The 13,443-nt window shown below is 44.1% G+C and overlaps 1 long non-coding RNA gene across 1 annotated transcript in view; it reads left to right on the top strand.

Moving 5' to 3' along the window:
- The window catches only part of LOC133278475 (uncharacterized), a 168,317-nt gene that overhangs the window by 42,034 nt on the left and 112,840 nt on the right, over positions 1-13,443 (top strand). The gene's annotated exons all lie outside the window — the stretch shown is intronic.

The following is a 13,443-nucleotide window of genomic DNA, read 5'->3' as shown; positions in this document are numbered from 1 at the left end:
AAGGCAGCAACGAATAAAACCAATGCAACAGAAAAGGAAAGATGTGGAGAGTGGAGGTAAGGCAAGATGTAATGAGCTCAAATTGCGCCACGGGGAGCTCAATACTGACGGCAGGACAAACTTGCTGGTAGTATGGACAGTTGCATACTGCAGTTGCCCCGGGGGCTGAGGCACCTCCAGCAAGGTAAGACAGCCAGGGCTGTCAGAAATGGTCAGGGACAGCTGGTTTTATTTCTAGGCGGTTAAGGTTTACTGAGAATTACTCTTTCAACTGTACCTTTGGAAAACAATCTAAGGACTGACTATCAAGTGCTATGGGTCCATGGTGATTTTCATTGGCAACAGAAAGGAAACCGGACAAGCTGAAGATACACCTCAGTGCTCTCGCTCTCTCACTGTAATATTTGTTTACATGCACAAAAGTAGATGCACCTGTTGCACATTCACTTTTCATTTTCTTTCCATTCACTTTTTCTCCATTCACTTCACTGACCACCTCCTCTTGTCCTGTGGATCACCAGAGTGTCCTTGAAGGACAGCCTGAAACCCATGGGATTGGATATCCCCATGGGACCCCTTTGGGCCCTTTCCCTATGCAAGCATGGTCAGCTGCCCTGTATCAGGGAGTGCCTGTGGCCAGGGCACTGCTCAGCTCTGTGAGTAAGGCACACATGGGTGCTCTGCCCCAGTCATGCTGCCAGTCCAAGAGCCTATGAGAAGCCACAGTCAAGGGCTGTCAGATGTACAGCTAGATCCTGTTAAATGCAGTCTGTCCTGGATCTCAGACTATTCTCAATGAGAGAAAGAACTGAGGAAACATGAACTGCAGACTAACAAATTAAACCATCATTTTTTTCTCCAGTGCAAGGACTGGATTCTGCAAAGCCTGGTGCAGCTTGCTTCCCTGTTAACCCAAGCATAAATGTTCTTGCATTCAAGGCCTCTCTCCCCTGACTGGAGCTCTTCTGCATGGCTTGTCCTTCAAGAGCTAAATGACAATAATAAATTGTCCCACTTAAACAAGGGACCTATTTCACCTTTTCACCACACTTATAAAAAAATGGCAGTGTTAAATACACTTTCGGATCAAAGGCCTGGTATGCAAAACAGGTCCTGTGCGCCAAACTGACAGGCTTCTCAGGGCTTTGTTGCTATGGTGCTATTGCCTTAACAAGCTAAAATATCCCTCATCAGCCTCCATGGGAGCCTGGACAGAAAAGTAACCACCAGAAAAGAGCTGAATGTCTTTGACTACAGCCACTGAGCAGTTTAGGGTTTTTCTGTAAGCTTTAATCACCCTTGACTTCACCTTTGACTATTAACCCACCAACTGATCATTAACTACATGAACTGCAAGACTGATTTCCAGAGGATTGATCCAAAGATGGGCTGGCTTTTAGGTTTTTTTTCCTTAAAGACTTTAATATCTCCCACCAGCACACAGACAACCTATTGGATCCCCTGTAAGACTCAGGGTTGAGCAGGGAGGTACTTGCAGGTTATCTGCCTAGAAGCACACTGCTCAGAGCTGATAAACGCTATCCTGCTTTCCAATTTAACTCAAGCCTTGCTAAGCGGCAGGAGTAACCTGACTGAATTGTTGGGGTCACAGCTTGAGGTCTTTAATCAACATTCCCAGCTTAATCAACGGGAGTTTAGCTAGCCTGAAATGCTAATTAAGATACTTCTGGTATTTACCCTGGTGTGTGTCCTTTTCCTACCAGGACAACCAGTTATGGATAAATGTTGCTGCAGAAATGATGAAATGTCAATTACACTTCCTTGCTTTTTTAACCCCCTCCAGCTTTAACATGCCTACAGCTGAAATTTTCCAGCAGCAACTTGCTTAGGCTGGTTAGAGACATCTGCTAATACATGAAAAGAGCACTTTTTTTTCCATGAATAAACTCTTGTGACTCACAGTCCTCATCCTAAGCCACAAGACCATCCTTCCCTCCTGACTTTAGATCCTTAAGACCTAAGAAGCTGACTCTGACTCACTGGAGGAGAGCTGGGATTGGACTGTATCTATGTGCATCTTTCTTCTGAACACAACACAGCCAGACATAAGATGAGAGAAAGCCTGTGATACACTGGCCCTGATTTGTCACTGGGGTTTTAAATTCTGCCTTTGGTATGAGAGTGAATTAAGCTCAGGTTTGTAAACAGTGGTCTAACCACCCCTGCACTGACAGGCATGAACATCAGGAAATATGTAGTTAGTTCCACCCGCGCTGCCTCTTTTAACTCTAATTGTAAGTACCTCTGTCATACCAGGGGAAGCAGAACAACACATCTGGAACTAAAGGCTTCCTGCTAGACTTTTCACACTAACTATTTCCAGCTTTTTTCCAGATAGGAGTTTCCAGCAAAAATGTTTTCTAATTGAAAAGTACTGATTCCTTAAAACTGTTGTTTTTCTTGAGGGACCGACAAAAGAAAACATGTCCCAAACATTTCTCAAATAAAAGTAGTAAGGAAAAATTTACAACTATCAAAGCATCACGTTTTCCCACTGTTGACATTTAGAATAATGTTTTGTTTATTCAAATGTCTTCTACAATTTAAATAATTTTACTTTGAAGTGATTAAAAAAAAATCTGCTTGAAAGTAAATATTTCCTTTGTTTCAAACTGCACTTTTATTGTTTGCCTGCAAATATTTTCCATGGCTTCATTTTCTATCCCAGTTTGTGACCCAAGGGACTTTTTCCATCTCAAGTACCTTCTCTGATAGAAAATAGTAACCAGATATTTTGTGCCTGAGCATAAAATAGGATGAAGTTCTAGCTAAAACAGCCCACATGTGCCTTCGGAATATGTTCACACACAGGAGCAGCACACCTGTGCCATTGCTTTGGGCATACAGCAAGGCTGGAAAGGAGCGCTCCATCAGATCAAACATGCTACAAGCCTTCTGTGAGGAGTTAAACTAGCACAAGGCTCAGCAGGACAAGAAAGTGGACAGGAATAGACAAAAAAAAAACCAGAAAACAACCAGTGGATAAACATTTTTCTGCATATAGTTCTTGAGTTTTCCAGCTGCAGAAATGCAATCAGGTCAATTCACAGGTAGCAGGGTGAATGTCCCAAAGGAACAAAAGCGCCAGCTTCCCAGTATGCATTCCCAACACTAAAATCCTGCAGAAAAAATATGTACTGTGAAGGGGAGGGACTATTCCTGATGGGACAAAACTCACTGTGAAGTACCAGGCTGTAGCACTGGAGCCAAGAGGTTGCAGCAGCTGGACCAGGAGTGTACCCTGGCTGCATCCTGTATGTTTGTAAAGCTGCCCCCTCACTCAGACTGTGGCAAGCCCACACTAGAAAGATGTTTCCAGCCCTGAGGAACGAAATAGCATCTTTACCAGTACATTTTATAACAGGACCCCAAGCGAAAAAAGGCCCAGTGTGACTACAACCACCTCCACAGTCACAGTTGTCATTGCCCCAGAAGGTAGAAACCACAATAACACCTACACCCAGGAGCAGCAGCACTGTGCCAGCCACACTTGCTGTGTGCCCTGGCTGGGATGCCAAGATGACTTGGCTCTGGGGATGCTGATCTGCAGAGCTGTGTGGCTTTGGGGCTGCTGTAGGGCTTGGATGTTGCCCTTGGGTGGTGGGCTGTAGGGATGCTGGATGGTAGGGCTGCTGGACTGCAGGGCTCCCTTTTTAAAGACCTAAATAGTTGAATCCATATGAAGGATGTTAATACAGAGGGATGAACATATTTGTGAACATCAATATGTTAAAACGCATTTTCTGTTAATTTAACTTGAGTAACCATTTTACAGATTTTTCAAATCAAATGAGACTGGGAATGCAGAGCTGTGGGGCTCTGGGGCTGCTATGCAGCTTGGATGTTGCCCTGGATGGTGGGCTGCAGGGATGTTGGGCTGTGGGGATGCTGAGATGCTGGTCAGTGGATCTGCATGGCTACAGAACTGGACATGTGGCTGCAGGTCTGCCGGTGTGCTTGGCTGTGGGACTGCCGGGACACTGAACTGGGGGAATATGAGGCTGCTGGGTGGTGGGCATATGGAAGTGGTGGGATGGAGGGCTGAGGGCTGGGCTGTGGGGCTGAAGGTGTGTGTCTGGTTGGGATGCAGAGATGCGGAGCTGTAGGAGGGGCGGTGAGCGGCTTGCGGCAGCGGCTGCCGCCCCCTGCTGGCGATACCGGGTGCGGGTACCGGTGCCAGCGTGGCCTCCGCGGGAGCACGTCCCCGGCTGCACGGCAGGCAGGAGCCGGGATGAAGGGCCGAGGGTGCTGCCCTACCCCGGGAGCTGCTCCGGTTGTGCCGCCGGTTCGTGGAGCCTGTGACATCCGTTTGCTCTGGGGGCAGGCAGGCTGCAGCGCTGCCTCTTCTCTCAGCCCTAGCAATGGCAACTTCCTTGCATGCCTCCCCCCTAGTCTGGCCAAAGCAGCAGCCTGAATTTGCAAAATAACCCCATATGTAGAATCATAGAATAGTAAGGGTTGGAAAGGACCTTAAGATCATCTAGTTCCGACCCCCCTGCAGTGGGCAGGGACACCACACACTACACCATGTCACCCAAGACTCTGACCGACCTATTACGCAAATCCAGCACCCTCAAAATCAAACAAGGTATCAGAGGACTTAATCTCCATTTTATTATTTAAATTTGGATAATAAACAGAATACAAACAATTACTATGTGCACCCAGAAACAGGAGAACTTCATTTTTCAAAGCAGCGTATCAAACATAGAAGAATTACATTTTCAAAGGAGAAGTATGTATGTGACTTACTATGAAATAAATCAGCACTGCAAACCTATAACACACTTATGCCTGAATAAAGAAGCACTTTAGCACACAGATTACATGGCAAGAAGATAGCATGTGTCACATTCTCCTAATACATAGTGAAATTTCCTTACAAGAACCATTTCATACAACTGTAACAATATGTAGAAAAGCATGAAAATTATTTGGTTGGGGTTTTCTTCTATTTCTTCCATTTGTGCCTAAAGCTGGCAACAGAGAGCCTGCATTTTCCATATGAGATGTCCTGTGGTGCCATCAGGTTACTGATTTATACCATTAGTCACAGCTTAGAAATTACAGCATTGCACTCAGGAACTATTTGTCCACTAACTGGAGACAGCCCCAGGACACCAAACTTTGGCAATGTCCTAGGTTTCAGCTTGCTGTGGCCATGTGTGTAGCAAAGCTTTGAGCAGGAATGGTCCCTGGTGTCCTCAGCACCTCCCTCTTACAAACTGCAGGTCATCCCCATTAAGCAGCACAAGATTGTGCTTACAGGTCTTTCGATGGATCTAACTTCCTTTCTCCCAGGGACCACTGGGACACATTTACAAGCACTGCAAGCTCCCTACCCATCCCTGGTGGGTTTTATTCTCTTACTGTATACTTTTGCTTCCTGCCCTCAGAACCCTGAACTCTCAGAAATGTCCTAGTGTAAGTACGGATAAGCTGTGCTGCACTCATTTCTTAATCTCCTTGCAGATGAACTAAATAACCACTTACCTGGTTAACTACTTCTCATCAAGTATAGACGGTACCAGCCCCTAAGACGGTGCATGCAGTACAGTGTGTTTCCTAGTGCTGTCCTGTACCACTTGTGCAGTGTTAGCAGTACAGCTAGAACTCAGGGGACAAGATCCAGTACAGTGTGTTTCTCACATGCTCCATGGAGCACTTTCAGAGTCTTTTCAAGCAAGCGGAAGCTGGTGCTTGAACTGCTCACAAACACCTGGAGGAAAAACACACCGGGTTTTACCCAATTTCAATTTGCAGACCCCGATGTCCTCCAGCGGAGGCGCAGGCCATCTGCCATGAATTTAAAGCAATAGACAACAGGGTTGGTTTTTTTAGCTCCCTTTCCCCTACAGATAACCCACAGATCCCCTCGGGGCCTGCAGACAATAGGCTGCAAACTGTTGGCGTTGATAGATGGGCTTCCTCCCTCTCCACACAGCCGGGAAAAGTGCTTGCTTGTCTCTTAAACAAATTGAATATTCCAACCCCAAACAATGCTAGAGCTAATAATGGAAACAAGGACCGATTTAGGGTTTGAATCTCCTACCTCCTGATCCTTTCACTCTCCACTTCTCTGCTCTGGCACTTCTTAGATTTTCATTCAATAACCAAGTGCACAGATGTGTGGATGTGTGTGTCCAGACTTGCGATGTTAACCAGAACATCTGAGCAATGCGAGGGACTAAAAGCAATCATTCCAAAGGTATCAGTGTTTCAGACTGTGACCTCGATTCAGGGTTTGAGCTGGCAAGGCAGAAATTACACTTGTCCACATCAGCAACAACAAAATCACTTTCTGCCTTTCCTACTCCTGAGAGGCTGTTTTGCTGATCGGTATCCTCTGTATCAGCTCCCAGGGACTGGAGCCGGTCCTAGGCAGAACCAAACACATGCAGCTGCAGCACCAGCACGAATGCACCAGTAAAGATACACAGAAGCAAGGACACATTTAGTGCTGTAGACTCCTGGAGGAAAGCTTGGCTTGTGGCTCCCATACATGTGTGCCAAGGTACTTACTTGTGTGCACTGCAATACAGACATGTCCAAACCTTTGCACCACAAAATACTGGAGCTATTTTAAGGGCAGGAAAGCATCTGGCTATCAAACAAGCTTTGTGTGTTTGGGCCTGGCTCGTTTAAAAACCTCGTTTCTTCCAGAATATTAGAATAATGAAAGTACCTGCAGTAAAATACCTGATAAGCCTCTCCTCTACAGAGAGAGTAAATGTATGTCATTTTCCAATTAGCTCTTGTTCTGAGCAATTATGTTGATCAAATAATTGAATAAGTGACAGGAATGTGAATTCTGGAGACAGTTAATTTCATTCATCTGCCAGTTTATAGCTTGACTTGCATGAACACATAAACCAGGCTAATGTGTTATTTATAACTTTGAAAATACAATTATAATAGTCAAACATGAAGACTTGTGTGTGCAGAGAGGAAGGTTTCTGCTAGGAAATTATAATAATAGCTTTAAGAGCGAGTTCTGGCCAGCACGTAGGACAGGAAGGATGCGTGGCTTGTGTTTGAAAAGGTGAGCAAGGTTGGCAAGCAATGAGTGATAGCAGTGGGGGAAATGGCCTTGATGTGAATTAGGGGCAGAGAGGTAGCCGAAACCTTACCCTCCTGTTCTGTTACACAGTGGGTATGCACTGCCCCAAGGGACTGTCTATGAGGGCTAAACACCCTCCAGCTCTCCCTGCACTGGTACCCATCCACCTCTCTCAACGTGAAGCTGAGCATGGGTTTGGAGGGACAACCAGGACTGTGATCCTTTGCAGGAAGGTGGGTGCAAAAGAGACAAACTAGGAGTTTCCTACCAGGACTGGTCTTGGGTCAGCACCAGGGTAGTCTGGAAGAAGCTCCAATCTAGTGTGCTTGACATCAAAGTACTGGAACAACCCCTGCAAACCTGGTCCTGACTTCCATCAAAAGCATGGATCCTGCTTGTGAGATTTCTTCAGAAATAATGGTAATAACAATTAAAGAAAAAAACAAACCATTTATTTTTCTTCTTAAAGCTATCTTTAGATTGTCTTAAATGATTGCCTCTTAACCTTATATCTGAACCCCTGCAGCAACATGGCCTACCATCCAACAGGAACTAATTAGCAGAGCTATACAGTAATAAAAGTAGTGTACAGGCATGAGCCGTTGCCTCACAGGGAGTATTACCTACTTGAGTGTTACACTGGCTGCAAAGAGGAAATTTGTGCAATTAATTGCTTCCTGATTAAAGGCGTTTGCAGTCTGGCCTTTAAATTTTCAAGGCCTAAAAGCACACACTAAGTTATATATGGAATTTGCCCACAGTAGTCAAAAACATTGGCCCAGACAGCAGGCCAGTAATTTTGGTTGGGAATAAACACTTTCCCGTCTAAGCATATTATAGCCCAAGCCAAATACATAGAAAGTGCTCCACTCACAACTAAAGGGGCACAGAAGGTCTTGTGTGGGTTTAAAACAGTTTCTAAAACAGTTTAGTTGAACCTGCACTGTTTTCCTGTGAGGACATGATCTTAATGGAATTAATTTCACAGAGCATTAGGGAGCAGAGCCAGAAACCCCACAGGATGTCTCAGGCTGGAATGCTATTTAAATGGTAATAAATTTCAGGGGAAAACAAAAAATGGTGACTGATTACAGGCACACCAGGAGAGGGGCTATTTGGTGCAAAGATGCCAGGGAGCAGCACAGGGGCCTTCTGCCTACTGTGTACATCAATTGTCACCAAGCAAACATGATGAGGTTTAATCCCACTGGGAGGGAGGAGACCTGTTTCATGCCAGGCAGACAGCAGGAAGGGAGAGCTCACAATGGGAGGCTCTGGGTTTGAGTAAAACAAGGAAGGATGGGTTGTGGGAAGAGGCTGCTGCTCCTTGTGCCAGCCAGCACTGGGGTCAGGCGCAGGTGGAGCCACATTGCAGAACAGCAGCTGGTCCAGCCTCACTGTGCACCCTTCCTTAAGTGTCACAGTTTTCTAGAGGGCATTTCCTCCACCCTGATGTGGTGCCAGATATCACACCAGGTTAGATGAAGCAACGTTTTTTTTAGCATGTCCAACTCTATTATTGCTGCCTCCTGAAAGTTGCAACACTGATGATTCATGGAGCCTGCTGCACCCACTGAAGAAGGAGAAAGTTTTGTTAGGCACCACAGTTTGTCACTAGAGTTGAGGTGTCACAGAGATGCACACTTTGTTCGATCATGTGCTACTGTTGCTCCAGTATTGCCCCCCTATAGCTTCTTTGCCATTTGGCTTTATGAAATCTATTTCTGCTCCATGCATGAAAAGCACTTCAACATTTTATTAGCTCTATGTGTAGGAGTAGGCCTCTCGAATTCAGTATTGTGCTCTTCAGTGTGTGCTTAAGCATCTCACTGGATGGAAGTTGGAGGGACCAAGACGACAGATCTTTCCTTGCAAACCTCCCAATCCCCCACCTCCCCATGCACATTGTCATTAGCAAGAACAGACAGGGAGGTATATGGCCTGAATTACGTTAAGACAGATGCACAGACTGTAATTTAACATGCAGTTTGGCCTCCTTCCTCCACAAAGCCAATCTGGCACCTCTGCTGGAGAAGTTACACTGCAAAGTGGGAAAACAAACAATCCTGCCAATTGTTAGTGAGGGAGGAAAAAATCAGAACAGGAGCTGCTTATCAGAGACCCACATTTTGAGAGAAAACTTCACTGAATCCTGAGGAAGGAAGGATTCTCTGCAGAGCTTCAAGTATTCTTCTGAGAACCCCATCCTGCAGGAGCTGGGCCCCTTCCTATTGTGAAAACTGAGTCCAGTGAACTGAGAATGAACATAACAACAGGAATCCCAGACTGCAGCAGTGCTGTGAAGCTGTAATTAAAACAAACCCAGAACACATTAGTCTTAACAAATCTGACTGGCACAGACAGTTGTCTGTGAACTGTGATTTTAGAAACAGTAGGAATGACTCAAAGCCCAGATAACTTTATGTCTGGAAGTGTTTGAGGAAAAGTTTTCCCTCAGTCCACAGTCAGCTTAGGGGTATGTGAAATTCAGACCCCAATTTTGCCCAAGTCATGCTCTGTGCTGCAAAGGATTTGGCTAATTTTCTCACACCTTCATGAGCATTTAGATTTTGACTAGCTCAGCTTTGTTGGAGGACAGAGAAAGAACTGTGTGTCTTGGCAGAACTCACTGAAGAGCTGCATGGCTCTGTCTTATTTATAAATAACTTGAAATCATCAAGGACTTCCCTAGCAGCAGTGAAGTTAATGCTACCTGCTTTTCTCCCTGGTCCACTCCCCTAGTGCAATACATTCAATAATCATATGCCAACATATTAGCACATCTGAACAAGATTCCTGGCAACTGCAGGGCCAAATTATATTTGGGGTAATCTAAAGCCTCAGAGTCCAGTTCCTGCCATGACATGAAGAGATGAATATCTCAGCTTCCATACCTGCTTTTAGCTCTTGTACTGGTCTATGAGAACGAATTGAATACAACCGTATCTGCTTGCAAACAGAGCAGCCTGTTTTCCCCGTGCAGAGGTGACACTTGCTGATTCAGAGTTCTTGTGGGACCCCCACTGGTAATCATGTGCCATCACAGCCCACTTCAAGAAATCTGGGTAGCAGGTTCTCTCCATCCTCCCAGATCATCTCCCACTTGGGTGAGAACTAGGATGCTCAGGATATTGAAAGGAACGCAGCTACTGCATGGGGAGCAATAGAGGATAAATACTAGAGTGGCACATAAGAGTGATCTAAAATTGCCCCAAAGCTGATCAGCCACCTGGAAGGGGAACACTGCTCAGTGGTCAGCACAGCCTGCTTGCTTATACTTTCTCTCTGCTCTTAAACAGAGCACATCTGTAGCAGAGAATCTACTTCCACCTGTAACCCTGAAGTTGAGAACTGCATTACAGGGTATGCTGAGGCCACTAAAATTGTAGTAGCAAAATTTCTTAAATACTCCAAGACTCCAAGACATTATTATCCTGTGTCCGAGGTAGCTCAGTCAAATTCTGATTGATTACTTTAGTCAGCATCCCTTGTAATTATCAAGGGCATAAACCTATTTTCACCACAGTTTGAGGTGTTTCTCTCCCTACTACCTTTCAGAGTTTGCAGGGATTAAATGTACATCACAACTCTCAAACCACTGAGGAAAGAGATGTGTCTACAGGATATGCTCACAAAGCTCCTTGACAGATATGCCCCATTCTGGGTTTGATTTTCTTCAGGGAAAACACAGTGGGAGTTTGCAGAACTACTGATATTTTTAAGTAAAAGGTAACCCAGTTAAAACACAGGAGTTGTGCAGCAAAGGGAATGTGAAGAGTAAGTTATGGAGATTGATGGCAGGGATCTTTTGCATTATCATGCTGGAGTGCGAAGCTGTATTGTGAGCATGAGCTCTCGTTGGAATTTCAGTTCAGTGCTGAAGTAAAATAACAAGAGGTCATACAAGCTTGACTTTGAGAAGTCATAAAGCTGAGCGTTTTACACAAGGTAGGTGAAGCTGTGACACAAGTGACTTCACATCTCTGTAGGAGCTTGCAGTCTAGCAAAGCATGTCTGAGGCAGAACAAACGTCACATGTTGGTACATACCTTTAGAAGAAGTAGAAAGGTAAGATCCTCTGCAGGATGCCTGCCAATGGCATAGAAACAGCAGGAAAAGAAAACGTGAAGAATTAAGAAATTAACAGCACAAAAATCAGAAAATGCAGAAGAAAAGCACTACCAAGGAAGGAAAGAAAGTTGACCCTAATGTCCAAAAAGTTCAGTGCAGCATCTTCATTACCCAGCGTGTTACAAAACGTCCCAAGCCACGCTGGGAGACGGCAGAGCTTTAATGGCTGGGCCTGTCCTTGGCATAGCGAAGCTTCAACAGCAGAACTCCACCTAGCGAGGAGAAAGCCTGCACTGCACATGTAGCATTCAAGTTAAGAGCGAACGGACTCCGGAGAAAAAATTATCTCTGGAAGGTAACAAATTCCATAGCGTGACACTGCCCTGGACACACTGACTTTGTAAGAATGTAACTGAAGTGACATCACTTGGCTTTCACCACCCAGCTGCCTCTCACATCTCCCTCACAAACCACTGACCTGAAGCTCTCCTACTTCACTGGAAATTCATTAGTGGATTCGAACTCTGAATCAACATCCTCCTCCCGATGATGATGTAATAAAAACAGAAATTCACCACTAGTGTTGTACGTCCAAAAGTTTTAATACATGGTCCTCACTGTTCAGAAAAGTTATTGCATTAAATTCCAATACATAAATTCATCTGAATAATTAAAAGAAATCTTCATTTTACAGAATTTTGTCACAGCAGCTAAAGGAAACCAGATTTTATACGCAATTGTCTCAAAACAAAACAAAAAGACTAGTTCTTCCCCAAATCAACAAAACTGCTATCATGTTATTCAGTAGTTACTGCAAATCCCACCTTGAACAACACTAGACAAGTGCATTGCTCAGGAAAAGTGCAACTCCAAATTACTGTCTTCAAATCTGAAATTTATTAAAACATGATTCTCTGCATACGTTAACTTTTTTGTTAACTGAATTAACATACAAAGTGTTTAATTTAATTGCACACCATTTTCCTTAAGTTCCTGATTTTCTTACAATTTGAATTGATTCACAAGTTACAAAGTATCAATGCTACCTACAGCGGTTTATACAAATCCACACGCATATTTGGATTGTGCCAGGCACACGAACATATTTGATCACCCAGAGGAAACGCCAAATTCTCTGATCCATTAAAACCAACCATCCACGTAAGCCCACTGATCCATGGATAATGGCAGAGAAAAATTCAGTAGGCCCTGAGTGCTGTAAATAGATTGATAATGGGAGCGGTGACTGAGGCATAACAGAACACATGGCAGAATTACATTCTACCTTTCATCCTCTGATGAGGACAAGATGTGCTACACCAGCTTACAATGGATACATGAACAGGGCTCTCCTCCTGTTCAATCTTACTCCAGAGCTGGGAAGCATGAAACTACAATTCAGCTTCTTACACAAAATTCTCAAGCATCACAATAATCAGTCTTGAGCAGCAGGTCCACAGCTTACCTTTCTCTTTCACAGGAAAAAACCCAACACAAAACCAAAACAACTCATCTGTATTAATTCTGCTTTCTTCTGCTGTAAAGAAAACAATAAAATATATTTGTCTTCAGAGAAAAAAAGCCCTTGCTTCTCCCTCTCTTCCAAAATACCCATCATCATGTAGAGTTCTCACTTAAAATCCACTGGAAAGTATTTCTCAGATTAAGTAAGGTTGTTACTTCTGCCCACTTCAAGCAAAAGAGAAAGAATATATTACTTTGATACACTTCCTTAGGATCTGGTATCAAAACCAGCTCATTAGTGAAAAACACCCGTGTGGCTCTCTCTTGGACATAACATGTTCACACAAGTTCTAACTCTCACTGTCTCAGTCCCTTACAATAAAACTACAGCTATTTCAGTGGTTTTCAATCAGTTTTAGCAAGAGCAATAAGTTACCCTTTAAAACCATTTTTCTCCCAGGATATGCTAGCAAAAACCCGAACAGTGGAAAGCAAGTGAGCAGAGACAGTAGTACGCTTGGCAAAACCTGACAGTTAAAAAGGCATTCAAAGAGCAACAGAATGAAAACTAGCCAAGGTAAAAAGTGCAATGAACTAGCACCATGAAAATAGGGAGGAAAGTAGCTCCAGTATGAGCAGTTACACAGTATGTATTACTAGCAATACCTTGTTCTGGCAGTCACGAGGCATTCATTACACTGATACAAACTGCAAAATATTCATCCGAAAGTGTAACAGGAATAGGATACTCAATGATTCCAGTTAAGAACACTTATTTAACATAATTTTCTCACAGCTAAGAAAGTCTTCACTAAAGGGGAAGAAGT

The sequence above is a fragment of the Pezoporus flaviventris genome, unplaced genomic scaffold (genome assembly GCF_033815535.1).
Source record: "Pezoporus flaviventris isolate CSIRO_AGI_PZ_B2104156 unplaced genomic scaffold, CSIRO_AGI_Pfla_v1 ptg000066l, whole genome shotgun sequence".
Lineage (NCBI taxonomy): Eukaryota > Metazoa > Chordata > Aves > Psittaciformes > Psittacidae > Pezoporus > Pezoporus flaviventris.
The sequence above is the reverse complement of the archived record's forward strand: the minus strand, read 5'-3'. Positions and strand labels throughout refer to the sequence as shown.